Below are 15,846 nucleotides of genomic sequence, written 5' to 3'. Positions count from 1 at the left end.
TCGCAGTGCCAGCAAGTTTTGTCTGAACTGCATCATGGGGTCCAGTGGTGGGATCCCGAGTTCGGTAAGGAAGGCGAGGACCGGTGTTTTCTTTGCCAGTCCGAAGGCGGTTCGGACTATCTTGTTGAGGGCCGCCTGCGCTTCTCTTATCAGGCCTTTGTTTCCCCATGTCTCTGTCCCGGATGTCAGTTGTGGGATTATCAGGCCCTTCATTAGTCGCAGTGTCGTCCCTGCATTCAGTCCCCCTTTGCTGTATCTTGAGATTACTGCCCTTATGCGGTGTCCAGAGCTGGTGGCTTTGTTGATCCAGTGTCTGACGTGGTGGTCCGATTTCCATTTGTCCGTTAGGAAGTATCCGAGCCACCTCAGGTGGCCTTGAGCGGGTATCTCTTGGCCCCTTAGGCGGACTTCGAGCTTGTTTTGCGGTAGTGTCTGTACGAAGATTGTTTCGGCTTTACTGGGTGCGAACTCGTACCCGTCTCCAGCTGCGGTTGCCTCAAGTCCCCTAATGGTTTCCTGGTGCATCCTTTTTCCTTCTTTCGCGTCCCGGTATATTGTTGCTACCAGGATGTCCTCCACGTACATCAGGACCTTGGTTTCGGCTTTTTGGGATGGTGTTGCCTGTACTTTTGCTGTCTCGAGCATGCTGATAAGGAACAGTATTGGTGATAGGGGAGAGCCCTGTGGCGTGACCTTGTCAGTAGCATATCCTCTGGACGTTCTGCCATTGAACCGGTAGCTGGTCGTCCTGTCGGTAGCCCAGTGTCGGACCCATTATGCCAAGTGACCCGAGTGCTTTCCGAGCCTGTCGCACACCTTACCTATCTGTAGGTGGTCGAAACCCCCTTGGACGTCGAGGGTGGTGATGCATTTGCCGGCTTTTCCGGTTGTGTCCATTACGTCGTTTAGGGCTTGTATGGCATCTGTCATACCATACCTCTTTCTCCCTCGGAACATACTGTCTTCCAGGATTTCGAGTCTTGCTATCCGTATGACTGCCGCTCTTTCCAGGGTTTTTGCTAGTATGGATTGTAGTTGTATCGGCCTCCAACCTTTTGCCACTGTGTATGACGGTTAGTTTAGCTTGAGTATCAGTATGGTGGTAGAGACCTTGCAGCTTTCTGGGATTCCTTCTCTCCATGCCCGATTCATCATTCTTAGGAATAGGAGTTCCCGCATTTTCATAAAGCATTTGACGAGTCTGGTGGTGATGTTGTCTGGTCCACTTGCCGCTCCGTTCGGTGATTGCTTGATGGCGGCATCTAGGGTCTCTATTTGTAGTGGTCCAGGTTCGTTGTTTGTTTGCTCTCTGGCCCGTCTCCTCTCTCCTCCGTACAGGGCCGTGTGGATTTCTTAAGCAATGTCTCCGTGTTCCGCTACCACTTCGCCATTTTCCTTGGACGAAGCCGGTATGGGGTGTTTTGTGGTCCTTGGCTGGACCGTCCTGAAGCATTCGGGATCCGTTTCTTCCTGAAGGGCTTTCACGTTAGCTTCGAGTTTGGCTTCCATTATGGCTTTCCGCAGGTTCTCCTTTTTTTCCTTTAGCTCCCGGTGTCGGGGGTATTTATGCGCGAGCCTGAGGACCTCCCTTCGTTCCTGCTGCACGGACTTGTTCCAGAAAGCCTTGCATCCTGGCTTCTTTAGGGGGGTGTGCCTTCTGACTATGCGCGTGAGTTCCTTTTGCACTTCGGCTGGGTGGTCCTTGTGGTCATCCATGAGGCTGATCTCGGCTCTAATGGCCTCCCAATCCGCCTTGTCGTGCCTTAGCGGCTTTTCCCCGTCGTCCTTCTATGTGAAACTGGTTTTTATTACCAGTGCCCTATTGCTTGCTGTTGCTAGGTCCAGTGCCCGTACTACGATTTTTTGCCCTTTGTCGGTAGCCACAAGGTCCAGGGTTGTTCTATTTGGGTTAGTCGTGTTGGGCGGGTGGGTGATTACGTTGGGGTTTCTTACTACCATATCCCTGTCGTCCATGATTCTGGCTAGCGTTAATCAGGCCGAGTTCTGGCACCCCTGTGACCAAGCGGGGTGGTGTGCGTTCATGTCCCCTATTAGGATGTTGTCTCCCCCGTGCGTGTGCCACTAGTCTGTGGTGTCGAAGTCATTCACCGAGGGCCTCTGGTAGCCAAAGGTAATTTCCGTGCCTCTGGTCCAGAGTGTGATGTATTGTGTCGCTATTCGTTCAACCACAAACATGTGCACTTATTTATCTAAAATATATACGGCACAGCCGTATTTCGTCGCCTTTGTGCTTGCGTAGCATGTAAATCCTTCCAGGTGTATCCAGTCCTGATTCTCAAGAGGGCATTCTGCAATCGCTATTATTTTCGGTTTCCGTTTTTTTGAGAGTTTCAGTAACTCGGTGACAACGTTCATGGACCCGCCGACGTTGTGATAAATTATGTCTGTTGTCACCATATATATTTAGGCGCCGGGGAAGGGGCCAGCGCTACTGGTGCTTTTCCTTTATCGGTAGCCGTGGGGGGTTGTGCCGGGGACTTTGCCCTAGTCCTGGTTGGGCAATGGTTGTCTCCGACGAAATGAGAGGTTTCCTCACAGTTAACACATCTTCTCAGGGTGTGGGAACACATCTTTCCTTTTGCTGCCATGCAGTACGTCTGTGCGCAGATGTGGTCCTTAGTGTGGTGTCTTCCCCCGCAATATTTGCATATTGCCTCCATCCGGCAATGGACGACGTGGTGCCCAAACTGTAGGCATCTCACGCAACAGGTTGACGAGTCTTTTTTCACGTATTTCCGGAAGGTGCATCTCATGCCAAAGATGGCCATGCTTGGGAGGGGTTTTCTGGTTTCTGCAATGATCCAGTCAATTGCCTCTACCGCCACGATTGCCGGGGACTTAACTTTTCCTTCGGCCTTGAGCGCGGTCGGGGAACTGAGCCATTTAGGTCTGTCTTGCAACCGGACCTGTGGGTTGTATTCGGAGATTTCCTTTGTCAGGTCCTCCCATCTGTCGGAGTCTGCATCCCATTCTTCAGGTGTCCAGTCTTCGTCGCCTAGTGGTATACTATTGATGACGATGTTGATGGACGGTGTGTCTGTAGCGATGTTGAAACCGAAAACATCGATCTCGTTCAGGGCCTTGGTGATTGCCGACACATCATAATGGGCTGGTTCGGCAGGTAGGTCTCCCATGGTGGTGAGCACCAGGTCGTCGTTTCGGTTAAACTCCGCGTATGCGAACTTAACCCTAGATGCAGCGTTGACCGCGTCTCTGATTCTGGCTGGCAACAGCCCCGCTGTTCCTATTCTGCGGCCCCTTTCTACCGACCGAATAAGGAGCCTTCTTTGCCTGGCGTGTGGGGTTGAAGGTGCCGAGGGTGCTGTCTCTCAGATCCGTGGCGCTGGCTCTTGTCTCGACTTCTTTGCTGGGACTAGCCGGAAGCGGTAGACGTCGATTCCGGAGGATGTAATGGCAGCCCACGTCTGCCTAAGTACCGCTTTCTGTGGGGTGGCTACTTCTTCCCTGGTGCTCGCTTCGGCCGCCGGTGCCGGTACTGGTGTGTCTTCCATGGCCTTTCTCAAAATTTGTTTTGGGGGGGGGGGCCGGGGTGCCGCATTGCCGGTTGGGGGGGGGGGGGGGGGGTTTTCTGGTTGGGGGCAGGGGCTGGGGCTCTGGGCTGTCGGGGGGGCTGTGAATGGGGAGAGGTTGGGGGTGGGAGTGGGGGTTCCAGCGCTGGGTTGCCTGGTCTTTAGCCTTATTTCCCCGGTGAGCCGTGCTTCCATGGCTTGGATCTACTCCTGGAATTTCTTTTCCAACCGATGGATGAAACCGACCATGATGCCAACGATGACGGGGCGTTCTAGTTCCTCCTTTTCTTCCAGTGTGAGCTCGACCTCCGTCGATTCATACAGGGAGGAGGAGGAGGGGGTGGTGTGGTGGTCTTTGGCTTGTGAGGAGCCCGGGCTGTTTGTTATATTTCCGGTTGGGGTTCCCGGGATTTCTCTTGTTGTGGCCAGGGGGGAGGAGAAGCGTACCTGCCTTAGTGCATTCTGGAGGGCTGAGCTCTCCGGCACTCCGCTTGGATTGTGGGCATGCTGGCTGTCCCCCAGCCCTGTTTGGTCTGTGTTTTTCCCATTTCCTAGGGACATTGCTACATCTTACGTAACCTGTGTCTCGGTTATTCCGATGTCTTGGGACTGGTCCATGGGTTCGTTAACTTCGTCCATTGGTGGGGAGGAGGCTGGGACCTGTGGTATTTGGGATACTAGCACAGGGCTTTCTTGTGACGGGTGATAGGAGGAAGCAGCTGCTGCTAGGAACGCCAGGGTGTCGGTGTCGGCTGCGTCTACCGCTTCATTGCCGATGATTTTCTAGAGCGTAGTCCTGTACCCTGGTAGTTCCGGTTGGGGCGCCGCTATGGTTGGGGCCTTCGTGTTTCCGGTGAGGAGGACATGGCATGTATCCGTGCACCCTAGTTCCTGTCTGACCTCTGGGAAAGTGCTTCCCCTGGCCACAATTCTGTTTCCCACATTGATTAAGGCGTTGGGACAGCCTCTCTGGTGCCTGATAGTGGCGAACATGGGGAGGGTCGAGTTGAGGGACACTCCCTGAGGGGAGCCGGGCGGGAGGAGGCTGGGAGAGTTGACCCTTGGGCTCTTGGTAGGGCTTCTGGGTCCCCCCAGGGGAGAGGGGGAGTGGGGAAGGTACGGCAAGGCCGGGGACGAGGGTTGAGAGGACATGGTGAGTGAGTAGGATGGTCTTATGGCCAGCGTCCTAAACTCTCAAAGGAAATGAAGCCTTAAGATGGAGGGCTGTGATTGGCCACACCACCTAAGGGAGGAGTATCGTGAGTGAGGGGGTGGAGTAGTTCTTTGAGTGAAAATTCTGGTTGTACCGGATAAAAAGATGATGTGTACACAAACAAAAATAAACTTGGTGTGGTTGCAGGAATGCCCCACTAACCGTTTCGGAATTTCCGAAATTTTTTTCGCTCCGTGTGTGTGTGTGTGTAAACCTTTTATTCTTCCACTATCTCACCTACTAACTAAAGTAATCGGAGTACGGCATGGGATACTGCCCCCAGCCCTGGGCCCCCCTCAACGAAATCCTTCGCTACACCCCACTGTAGGCCATACAAAAGAAACTCCCACTCCCTCCTTCTCCTTTCCCTCAAACAGCTTTGGTCCGTCACAAAAGAAACCCATTCCTGCCCCTCAGCCCCATGGTCGTAAACAAAATAAAATCCATAAACAAAGAAAACCCACTCCTACCCCCTTGGCCCCATGGTCGTGAACAAATGAAATCCAAACTAACAAAAGAAACCTATGCCTGCCCCCTGTGCCCCGTAGTCGTGAACAAATGAAATCCAAGCAAACAAAAGAAACCCACGCCTGCCCCCTGTGCCCCATGGTCGTGTACATTATGAAATAACAATCTGACCAGCATTACTCCCCTGGTCCACTGGGCGCCTCCTCCGTGTCTTCCGCCGTTGTAGCCTATCGGCCCTTTCTCGCCGGGTCGTGTATTCTGGCATGCGCCGACTCATGCTGCACGTCTCTTAGTACCATTTCTCTACATATCTTGCAGGGCCATTGTGGTCTAGGTTTCACCGGTTTCTGTGTTGGTTGGCTTGTGGGTAGGTTAATGTTGGCTCCGATTACCTGGGCGGCGTCTGGTTGTTGGGTGCCGTCCTCGTTCCCAGTCATTTGTGGTTTCCCTTTAAGTTCATGTGGCCAGTCGTCCGTCCATGGAAGGAGTTCTGCTTGCCTTTTGTTGTCGTAGAGCCCGATTGTCGTGGCGGTTGTCACCCCGCATCTGTTTGCTAGGTGGTCGAAGGTTATTATGTCCCGATCGCATTGGCATCGCCTCCTGGTGCCGGTTATTTCCTGGTATGGCCAACCCGCCGTTGCCCTTAATCCTAGTAGCCTTTCAAAGTTTTACCTGGTTAGGAAGTGTAGGTGCTTTTGCGATTTACCAGGCCTTTCTTGGTACCTGGCCCCTTCGTTGGTGACTCTTTCTGCCCAGTCTTGTTGCAGCCGGTTTTTAAGTACGTCTTTGCCTAGTTGGTAATTGCCGGTAGTGGTGATAATGTCTTCTGCCCCGTGCCTGGTCATCCACCTCTTTGTCTAGGTGTTGTGGCGGTCCTTGGTGGTGGCTTGCAGTGCCAGCAAGTTTTGCCTGAACTGCATCATGAGGTCCAGTGGTGGGATCCCGAGTTCGGTAAGGAAGGCCAGGACCGGTGTTTTCTTTTCCAGTCCGAAGGTGGTTCGGACTATCTTGTTGAGGGCCGCCTGCGCTTCTCTTATCAGGCCTTTGTTTCCCCATGTCTCTATCCCATATGTCACCTGTGGGATTATCAGGCCCTTGATTAGTCGCAGTGTCGTCCCCGCATTCAGTCACCCCTTGCTGTATCTGGACGTTACTGCCCTTATGCGGTGTCCAGAGCTGGTGGCTTTGTTGATCCAGTGTCTGATGTGGTGGTCCCATTTCCATTTGTCTGTTAGGAAGTATCCGAGCCACCTCAGGTGGCCTTGAGCGGGTATCTCTTGGCCCCGTAGGCGGACTTCGAACTTGTTCTGCGGCGGTGTCTGTACGAAGATTGTTTCGGCTTTACTGGGTGCGAACTCGTACCCGTCTCCGGCTGTGGTTGCCTCAAGTCCCCTAATGGTTTCCTGGTGCATCCTTTTTCCTTCTTTCGCGTCCCGGTATATTGTTGCTACCAGGATGTCATCAACGTATATCAGGACCTTGGTTTCCGCTTTTTGGGATGGCGTTACCTGTACTTTTGCTGTCTCTAGCATGCTGATAAGGAACAGTATTGGTGATAGGGGAGAGCCCTGTGGCGTGCCCTTGTCAGTAGCATATCCTCGGGACGTTCTGCCATTGAACCGGTAACTGGTTGTCCTGTCGGTGGCCCAGCGTCGGACCCATTGTGCCAGGTGACCTGCGTGCTTTCCGAGCCTGTCGCACACATTACCCATCTGTAGGTGGTCGAATCCCCCTTGTACGTCGAGGGTGGTGATGCATTTGCCGGCTTTTCCGGTTGTGTCCATTACGTCGTTTAGGGCTTATATGGCATCTGTCGTACCATATCTCTTTCTCCCTCCGAACATATTGTCTTACAGGATTTCGAGTCTTGCTATCCGTATGACTGCCGCTCTTTCTAGGGTTTTTGCCAGTATGGATTGTAGTTGTATCGGCCTCCAACTTTTTGCCACTGTGTATGACGGTTGGTTTAGCTTGGGTATCAGTATGGTGGTACTGACCTTCCAGCTTTCTGGGATTCCTTCTCTCCATGCCCGATTCATCATTCTTAGGAATAGGGGCTCCCTTATTTTCCTAAAGCATTTAACGAGCCTGGTGGTGATGTTGTCTGGTCCACTTGCCGCTCCGTTCGGTGATTGCTTGATGGCGGCGTTTAGGGTCTCTATTTGTAGTGGCTCAGGTTCGTTGTTTATTTGCTCCCTGGCCTGTCTCCTCTCTCCTCCGTACAGGGCCGTGTGGATTTCTTGAGCAATGTCCCCGTGTTCCGCTACCACTTCGCCGTTTTCCTTGGACAAAGCTGGTATGGGGTGTTTGGTGGTCCTTGGCCGGACCGTCCTGAAGCATTCGGGGTCTGTTTCTTCCTGAAGGGCCTTCCCGTTAGCTTCGAGTTTGGCTTCCATTATGGCTTTCCGCAGGTTCTTCCTTTTTTTCCTTTAGTTCCGGGTGTCGGGGGTATTTATGCGCGAGCCTGAGGACCTCCCTTTCGTTCTTGTTGCAGGGACTTGTTCCAGAAAGCCTTGCAACCTGGCTTTTTTAGGGGGGTGTGCCTTCTGACAATGCGCGTGAGTTCCTTTTGTACTTCGGCTGGGTGGTCCTTGTGGTCGTCCATTAGGCTGATCTCGGCTGTAATGGCCTCCCAATCCGCTTTCTCGTGCCTTAGCGGCTTTTCCCCGTCGTCCTTCCCTGTGAAACTGGTTTTTATTACCAGTGCCCTATGGCTTGCTGTTGCTAGGTCCAGTGCCCGTACTTCAATTCTTTGCCCTTTGTCGGTAGCCACAAGGTCCAGAGTTGTTCCATTTTGGTTGGTCGCGTTAGGCGAGTGGGTGATTACGTGGGGGTTTCTCACTGCCATATCCCTGTCATCTATCCATCTGGCTAGCTTTAGCCCAGCCGTGTTCTGGCACCCCTGTGACCAAGCGGGGTGGTGTGCATTCATATCCCCTATTAGGATGTCGTTTCCCCCGTGCGTGTGCCATTGGTCTGTTGTGTCGAAGTCCTTCGCCAAGGGCCTCTGGTAGCCAAAGGTAATTTCCGTGCCTCCGGTCCACAGTGTGATGTATTGTGTCGTTATTCGTTCAACCACAAACATGTGCACGTATTTATCTAAAATATGTACGACACAGCCGTATTTCGTCGCCTTTGTGCTTGCTTAGCATGTAAATCCTTCCAGATGTATCCAATCCTGATTCTCAAGAGGGCATTCTGCAATCGCTATTATTTTCGGTTTCCGTTTTTTTGAGAGTTTTAGTAACTTGGTGACAACGTTTATGGACCCGCCGACGTTGTGATAAATTATATCTGTTGTGGCCATATTTATTTAGGCGTCGGGGAAGAGGCCAGCGCTGCTGGTGCTTTTCCTTTGTCAGTGGCCGTGGGGGGTTGTGCCGGGGACTTTGCCCTAGTCCTAGTTGGGCAATGGCTATCTCCAGCGAAATGAGAGTTTTCCTCACAGTTGACACATCTTCTCTGGGTGTGGGAACACATCTTTCCTTTTCCTGCCGTGCAGTACGTCTGTGCGCAGAGGTAGTCCTTAGTGCGGTGCCTTTTCCCGCAATATTTGCATATTGCTTCCATCCTGCAATGGACGGCATGGTGCCCGTACTACAGGCATCTCGCGAAACAGGTTGACGAGTCTTTCTTCATGTATTTCCGGAAGGTGCATCTCATGCCAAAGATGGCGATGCTTGGGAGGGGTTTTCTGGTTTCCGCCATGATCCAGTCGTTTGCCTCTACCGCCACGATTGCCGAGGACTTGACTTTTCCTTCAGCCTTGAGCGCTGTCGGGGACCTGAGCCATTTAGGTCTGTCTAGTAACCGGACCTGCGGGTTGTATTCGGAGATTTCCTTTGTCAGGTCCTCCCATCTGTCGAAGTCTGCGTCCCATTCTTCAGGTGTCCAGTCTTCGTCACCTAGTGGTATGCTGTTGATGACGATGTTGATGGACGGCGTATCTGTGGTGATGTTGAAGCCGAAAACGTCAATCATGTTCAGGGCCTTGGTGATTGGCGATTCATCGTTGAGGGCTGGTTCGGCTGGTAGATCTCCCATGGTGGTAAGTACCAGGTCGTCGTTTGGCTTGAATTCTGCGTATGCGAACTTAACCCTGGATGCCGAGTTGACCGCGTCTCTGATTCTGGCTGGTGACAGCCCAGCTGCTCCTATTCTGCGGCCCCTTTCTACCGACCGAATAAGGAGCCTTCTTTGCCTGGCATGTGGGGTTGAAGGTACCGAGGGTGCAGTTTCTCGGATTCCTGGTGCTGGCTCTTGTCTCCTCTTCTTTACTGGGACTAGCCGGAAGCCGTCGACGTCGATTCTGGAGGACGTAATGGCGGCCCAAGTCTCTTTGAGTGCAGTTTTCTGTGGGGCGGCTACTTCTGCCCTGGTGCTCGCTTCGGCCGGTGGTGCCGGTACTGGTGCGTCTCCTTGGCCTTTCTTAAGATTTGTTTGGAGGGGGGGGGCTGTGGTACTGCATTGCGGGTTAGAGGGGAGGGGTTTGTCTGGTTGGGGGCTGGGGCTGGGGCTCTGGGCTGTCTGGGGGCTGTGAACGGGGAGGGGTTCGGAGTAGGGGTTCCAGCGCTGGGATGTCTGGTCTTTAGCCTTATTTCCCCGGTGAGCCGTGCTTCCATGGCTTGCATCTGCTCCTGGAATTTCTTTTCCACCTGATAGATGAAACCGACCATGATGCCGACGGTGACGGGGCGTTCTAGTTCCTCCTTTTCCTCCGGTGTGAGCTCGACCTCCGTCGATTCATACAGGGAGGAGGAGGAGGGGGAGGTGTGGTGGCCTTTGGCTTGTGAGGAGCCCGGGCTGTTTGTTATATTTCCGGTTGAGGTTCCCGGGATTTCTCTAGTTGTGGCCAGGGGGGAGGAGAAACGTACCTGCCTTAGTGCATTCTGGGGGGCTGAGCTCTCCGGCACTCCGCTTGGGTTGTGGGCGTCCTGGCTGTCCCCCAGCCCTGTTTGGTCTGTGTTTTACCCATTTCCTAAGGACATTGCTACATCTTGCGTAACCTGCGCCTCAGTTATTCCGATATCTTGGGACTGGTCCATAGGTTGGTTAAGTTCGTCCATTGGTGGGAATGAGGCTGGGACCTGTGGTATTTGGGATACTGGCACAGGGCTCTCTTGTGACGGGTGGTAGGAGGAAGCTGCTGCTGCCAGGAAGGCCAGGGTGTCGGTGTCGGCTGCGTCTACCGCTTCATTGTCGAAGATTTTCTGGAGCGTAGTCCTGAAACCTGGTAGTTCCGGTTGGGGTGCCGCTATGGTCGGAGCCTTCGTGTTTCCGGTGAGGAGGACATAGCATGCATCCGTACGTCCTAGTTCCCGTCTGACCTTTGGGAAAGTACTTCCGCTGGCCACGATTCTGTTTCCCACATTGATTAAGGCATTGGGACAGCTTCTCTGGTGCCTAATAGTGGCGAACATGGGGAGGGTCGAGTTGAGGGACACTCCCTGAGGGGAGCCGGGCGGGAGGAGGCTGGGGGAGTTGACCCTTGGGCTCTTGGTAGGGCTTCTGGGTCCCCCCAGGGGAGAGGGTGAGTGGGGAAGGTGCGGCAAGGCCGGGGACGAGGGTTGAGAGGACATGGTGAGTGAGTAGGATGGTCTTATGGCCAGCGTCCTAAACTCTCAAAGGAAATGAAGCCTTAGGATAAAGGACTGTGATTGGCCACACCACCTAAGGGAGGAGTATCGTGAGTGAGGGGGTGGAGTAGTTCTTTGAGTGAAAATTCTGGTTGTACCGGATGGAAAGATGATGTGTACACAAACAAAAATAAACTTGGTGTGGTTGCAGGAATGCCCCGCTAACTGTACCGGAATTTCCGAAATTTTTCTCGCTCCGTGTGTGTGTGTGTGTGTGTAAACCTTTTATTCTTCCACTATCTCACCTACTAACTAAAGTAATCGGAGTACGGCATGGGATACTGCCCCCAGCCCTGGGCCCCCCTCAACGTAATCCTTTGCTACACCCCCCTGTAGGCCATACAACAGAAACTCCCACTCCCTCCTTCTCCTTTCCCTCAAACAAATTTGGTCCATCACAAAAGAAACCCATTCCTGCCCCCCGGCCCCATGGTCGTAAACAAAATAAAATCCATCAACAAAGAAAACCCATTCCTGCCCCCTTGGCCCTATAGTCGTGAACAAAAGAAATCCAAACTAACAAAAGAAACCTACGCCTACCCCCTGTGCCCCGTAGTCGTGAACAAAGGAAATTCAATTCAACAAAAGAAACCCACGCCTGCCCCCTGTGCCCCGTGGTCGTGTACATTATGAGATAACAGTCTGACCAGCATTACTCCCCTGGTCTACTGGGCGTCTCCTCCGTTTCTTCCGCCATTGTAGCCTATCGGCCCTTCCACGCCGGGTCGTGTATTCTGGCATGCGCCAACTCATGCTGTACGTCCCTTAGCACCATTTTCCCAGATGTCTTGCAAGGCCGTCGTGGTCTGGGTTTGACCGGTTTCTGTGTTGGTTGGCTTGTGTGTAGGTTACCGTTGGCTCCGATTACCTGGGCGGCGTCTGGTTGTTGGGTGCGGTCCTCATTCCCGGTCACTTCTGGTTTTCCCCTAAGTTCTTGTGGCCAGCCGTCCATCCATTGAAGGAGTTCTCCTTGCCTTTTGTTGTCGTAGAGCCCGATTGTCGTAGTGGTTGTCACCACGCATCTGTTTGCTAGGTGGTCAAAGGTTATTATGTCCCGATCGCATGGGCACCGCCTCCTGACGCCGGTTATTTCCTGGTATGGCCAACCCGCTGTTGCTCTTAATCCTAGCAGCCTTTTAAAGTTTTACCTGGTTAGGGAGTGTAGGTGCTTGTGCGATTTACCGGGCCTTCCTTGGTACCTGGTCCCTTCATTGGTGACTCTTTCTGCCCAGTCTTGTTGCAGCTGCTTTTTAAGTGCGTCTTTGCCTAGTTGGTAATTGCCGGTGGTGGTGATAATGTCCTCTGCCGTGTGCTTGTTCATCCACCTCTTTGTCCAAGTGTTGTGGCGGTCCTTGGTGGTGGCTCGTAGTGCCAGCAAGTTTTGTCTGAACTGCATCATGAGGTCCACTGGTGGGATCCCGAGTTCGCTAAGGAAGGCTAGGACCGGTGCTTTCTTTTCCAGTCTGAAGGCGGTTCGGACTATCTTGTTGAGGGCCGCCTGCGCTTCTCTTATCAGGCCTTTGTTTCCCCATGTCTCTATCCCATATGTCAGCTGTGGGATTATCAGGCTTTTGACTAGTCGCAGTGTCGTCCCCGCATTCAGTCCCCCCTTGCTGTATCTGGACGTTACTGCCCTTATGCGGTGCCCAGAGCTGGTGGCTTTGTTGATCCAGTGTCTGACGTGGTGGTACCATCTCCATTTGTCTGTTAGGAAGTATCCGAGCCACCTCAGGTGGCCTTGAGCGCGTATCTCTTGGCCTCGTAGGCGGACTTGGAACTTACTCTGCGGTGGTGTCTGTACGAAGATTGTTTCAGCTTTACTGGGTGCGAACTTGTACCCGTCTCCAGCTGCGGTTGCCTCAAGTCCCCTAATGGTTTCCTGGTGCATCCTTTTTCCCTCTTTCGCATTCCGGTATGTTGTTGCTACCAGGATGTCATCCACGTACATCCGGACCTTGCTTTCCGCTTTTTGGGATGGCATTGCCTGTACTTTTGCTGTCTCTAGCATGCTGATAAGGAACAGTATTGGTGATAGGGGAGAGCCCTGTGGCGTGCCCTTGTGAGTAGCATATCCTCTGGACGTTCTGCCATTGAACCGGTAGCTAGTTGTCCTGTCGGTGGCCCAGTGTCGGACCCATTGTGCCAGGTGACCCAAGTGCTTTCTGAGCCTGTCACATACCTTACCCATCTGTAGGTGGTCGAACCCCGCTTGGACGTCGAGGGTGGTGATGCATTTGCCGGCTTTTCCGGTTGTGTCGATTACGTCGTTTAGGGCTTGTATGGCATCTGTTGTGCCGTATTTCTTTTCCCCTCCGAACATATTGTCTTCCAGGATTTCGAGTCTTGCTATCCGTATGACTGCCGCTCTTTCTAGGGTTTTTGCCAGAATGGATTGTAGCTGTATCGGCCTCCAACCTTTTGTCACTGTGTATGACGGTTTGTTTAGCTTGGGTATCAGTATGGTGGTACTGACCTTCCAGCTTTCTGGGATTCCTTCTCTCCAGGCCCGATTCATCATACTTAGGAATAGGGGCTCCCGTATTTTCCTTAAGCATTCAACGAGCCTGGTGGTGATGTTGTCTGGTCCGCTTGCCGCTCCGTTCAGTGATTGTTTGATGGCGGCGTCTAGGGTCTCTATTTGTAGTGGCTCAGGTTCGTTGTTTATTTGCTCCCTGGCCCGTCTCCTCTCTCCTCCGTACAGGGCCGTGTGGATTTCTTGAGCAATGTCCCCGTGTTCCGCTACAACTTCGCCGTTTTCCTTAGACAAAGCCGATTTGAGGTGTTTGGTGGTCCTTGGCCGGACCGTCCTGAAGCATTCAGGATCTGTTTCTTCCTGAAGGGCTTTCCTGTTGACTTCGAGTTTGGCTTCCATTATGGCTTTCCACAGGTTCTTCTTTTTTTCCTTTAGTTCTGGGTGTCGGGGGTATTTATGCGCGAGCCTGAGAACCTCCTTTCATTCTTGCTGCAGGGACTTGTTCCAGAAAGCCTTGCATCCTGGCTTTTTTTGGGGGGTGTGCCTTCTGACTATGCACGTGAGTTCCTTTTGCACTTCGGCTGGGTGGTCCTTGCGGTCGTCCATGAGGCTGATCTCGGCTCTAATGGCCTCCCAATCCGCTTTGTCGTGTCTTGGTGGCTTTTCCCCGTCGTCCTTCCATGTGAAACTGGTTTTTATTACCAGTGCCCTATGGCTTGCTGTTGCTAGGTCCAGTGCCCGTACTTCGATTTTTTGCCTTTTGTTGGTAGCCACAAGGTCCAGGGTTGTTCCATTTGGGTTGGTCGCATTGGGCGGGTGGGTGATTATGTGGGGATTTCTCACTGTCATATCCCTGTCGGTCATCCATTTGGCTAGCTTTAAACCGGCTGTGTTCTGGCACCCCTGTGACCAAGCGGGGTGGTGCGCGTTCATGTCCCCTATTAGGATGTTGTTTCCCCCCTGCGTGTGCCACTGGTTTGTTGTGTCGAAGTCCTTCACCGAGGGCCTCTGGTAGCCAAATGTAATTTCTGTGCCTCCGGTCCACATTGTGATGTATTGTGTCGTTATTCGTTCAACCACAAACATGTGCACGTATTTATCTAAAATATATACGGCGCAGCTGTATTTCATCGCCTTTGTGCTTGCGTAGCATGTAAATCCTTCCAGATGTATCCAATCCTGATTCTCAAGAGGGCATTCTGCAATCGCTATTATTTTCGGTTTCGGTTTTTTTGAGAGTTTCAGTAACTCGGTGACAACGTTCATGGACCCGCCGACGTTGTGATAAATTATATCTGTTGTCGGCATATTTATTTAGGCGTCGGGGAAGGGGCCAGCGCTGCTGGTGCTTTTCCTTTGTCGGTGGCCGTGGGGGGTTGTGCCAGGGACTTTGCCCTAGTCCTAGTTGGGCAATGGTTATCTCCGGCGAAATGAGAGGTTTCCTCACAGTTAACACATCTTCTCAGGATGTGGGAACACATCTTCCCTTTTCCTGCCATGCAGTACGTCTGCGCACAGAGGTGGTCTTTAGTGTGGTGTCTTCCCCCACAATATTTGCATATTGCTTCCATCCTGCAGTGGACGGCGTGGTGCCCGAACTGTAGGCACCTCGCGTAACAGGTTGACGAGTCTTTCTTCATGTATTTCCGGAAGGTGCATCTCATGCCAAAGATGGCCATACTTGGGAGGGGTTTTCTGGTTTCCGCCATGATCCAGTCGTTTGCCTCTACTGCCACGATTGCCGAGGACTTGACTTTTCCCTCAGCCTTGAGCGCTGTCGGGGACCTGAGCCATTTAGGTCTGTCTAGCAACCGGACCTGTGGGTTGTATTCGGAGATTTCCTTTGTTAGGTCCTCCCATCCATCGGAGTCTGCGTCCCATTCTTCTGGTGTCCAGTCTTCGTCGCCTAGTGGTATGCTGTTGATGACGATGTTGATGGACGGCGTGTCTGTGGTGATGTTGAAGCCGAAAACGTCAATCTCGTTCAGGGCCTTGGTGATTGCCGATTCATCGTTGAGGGCTGGTTCGGCCGGTAGGTCTCCCATGGTGGTAAGTACCCGGTCGTCGTTTCGGTTGAATTCTGCGTATGCGAACTTAACCCTGAACGCCGAGTTAATCACATCTCAGATTCTGGCTGGTGACAACTCCGCTGCTCCTATGCTGCGGCCCCTTTCTACCGACCGAATAAGGAGCCTTCTTTGCCTGGCGTGTGGGGTTGAAGGGGCCAAGGGTGCTGTTTCTCGGATTCCTGGCGCTGGTTCTTGTCTCCTCTTCTTTGCTGGGACTAGCCGGAAGCCGTCGACGTCGATTCCGGAGGACGCAATGGTGGCCCACGTCTGCCTGAGTGCCGCTTTCTGTGGGGCGGCAACTTCTGCCCCGGTGCTCGCTTCGGCTGGCCGTGCCGGTATTGGTGCGTTTCCCTTGGCCTTTCTTAAAATTTGTTTGGGGGGGGGGGGCTGTGGTGCGGCATAACGCGTGGGGGGGGGGTCTTAAATAGCTTTCTGA

Source organism: Tuber melanosporum (assembly GCF_000151645.1).
Source record: "Tuber melanosporum whole genome shotgun sequence assembly, scaffold_2, strain Mel28".
NCBI classification, from domain to species: Eukaryota; Fungi; Ascomycota; class Pezizomycetes; order Pezizales; family Tuberaceae; genus Tuber; species Tuber melanosporum.
Note: the sequence above shows the minus strand (reverse complement) of the source record.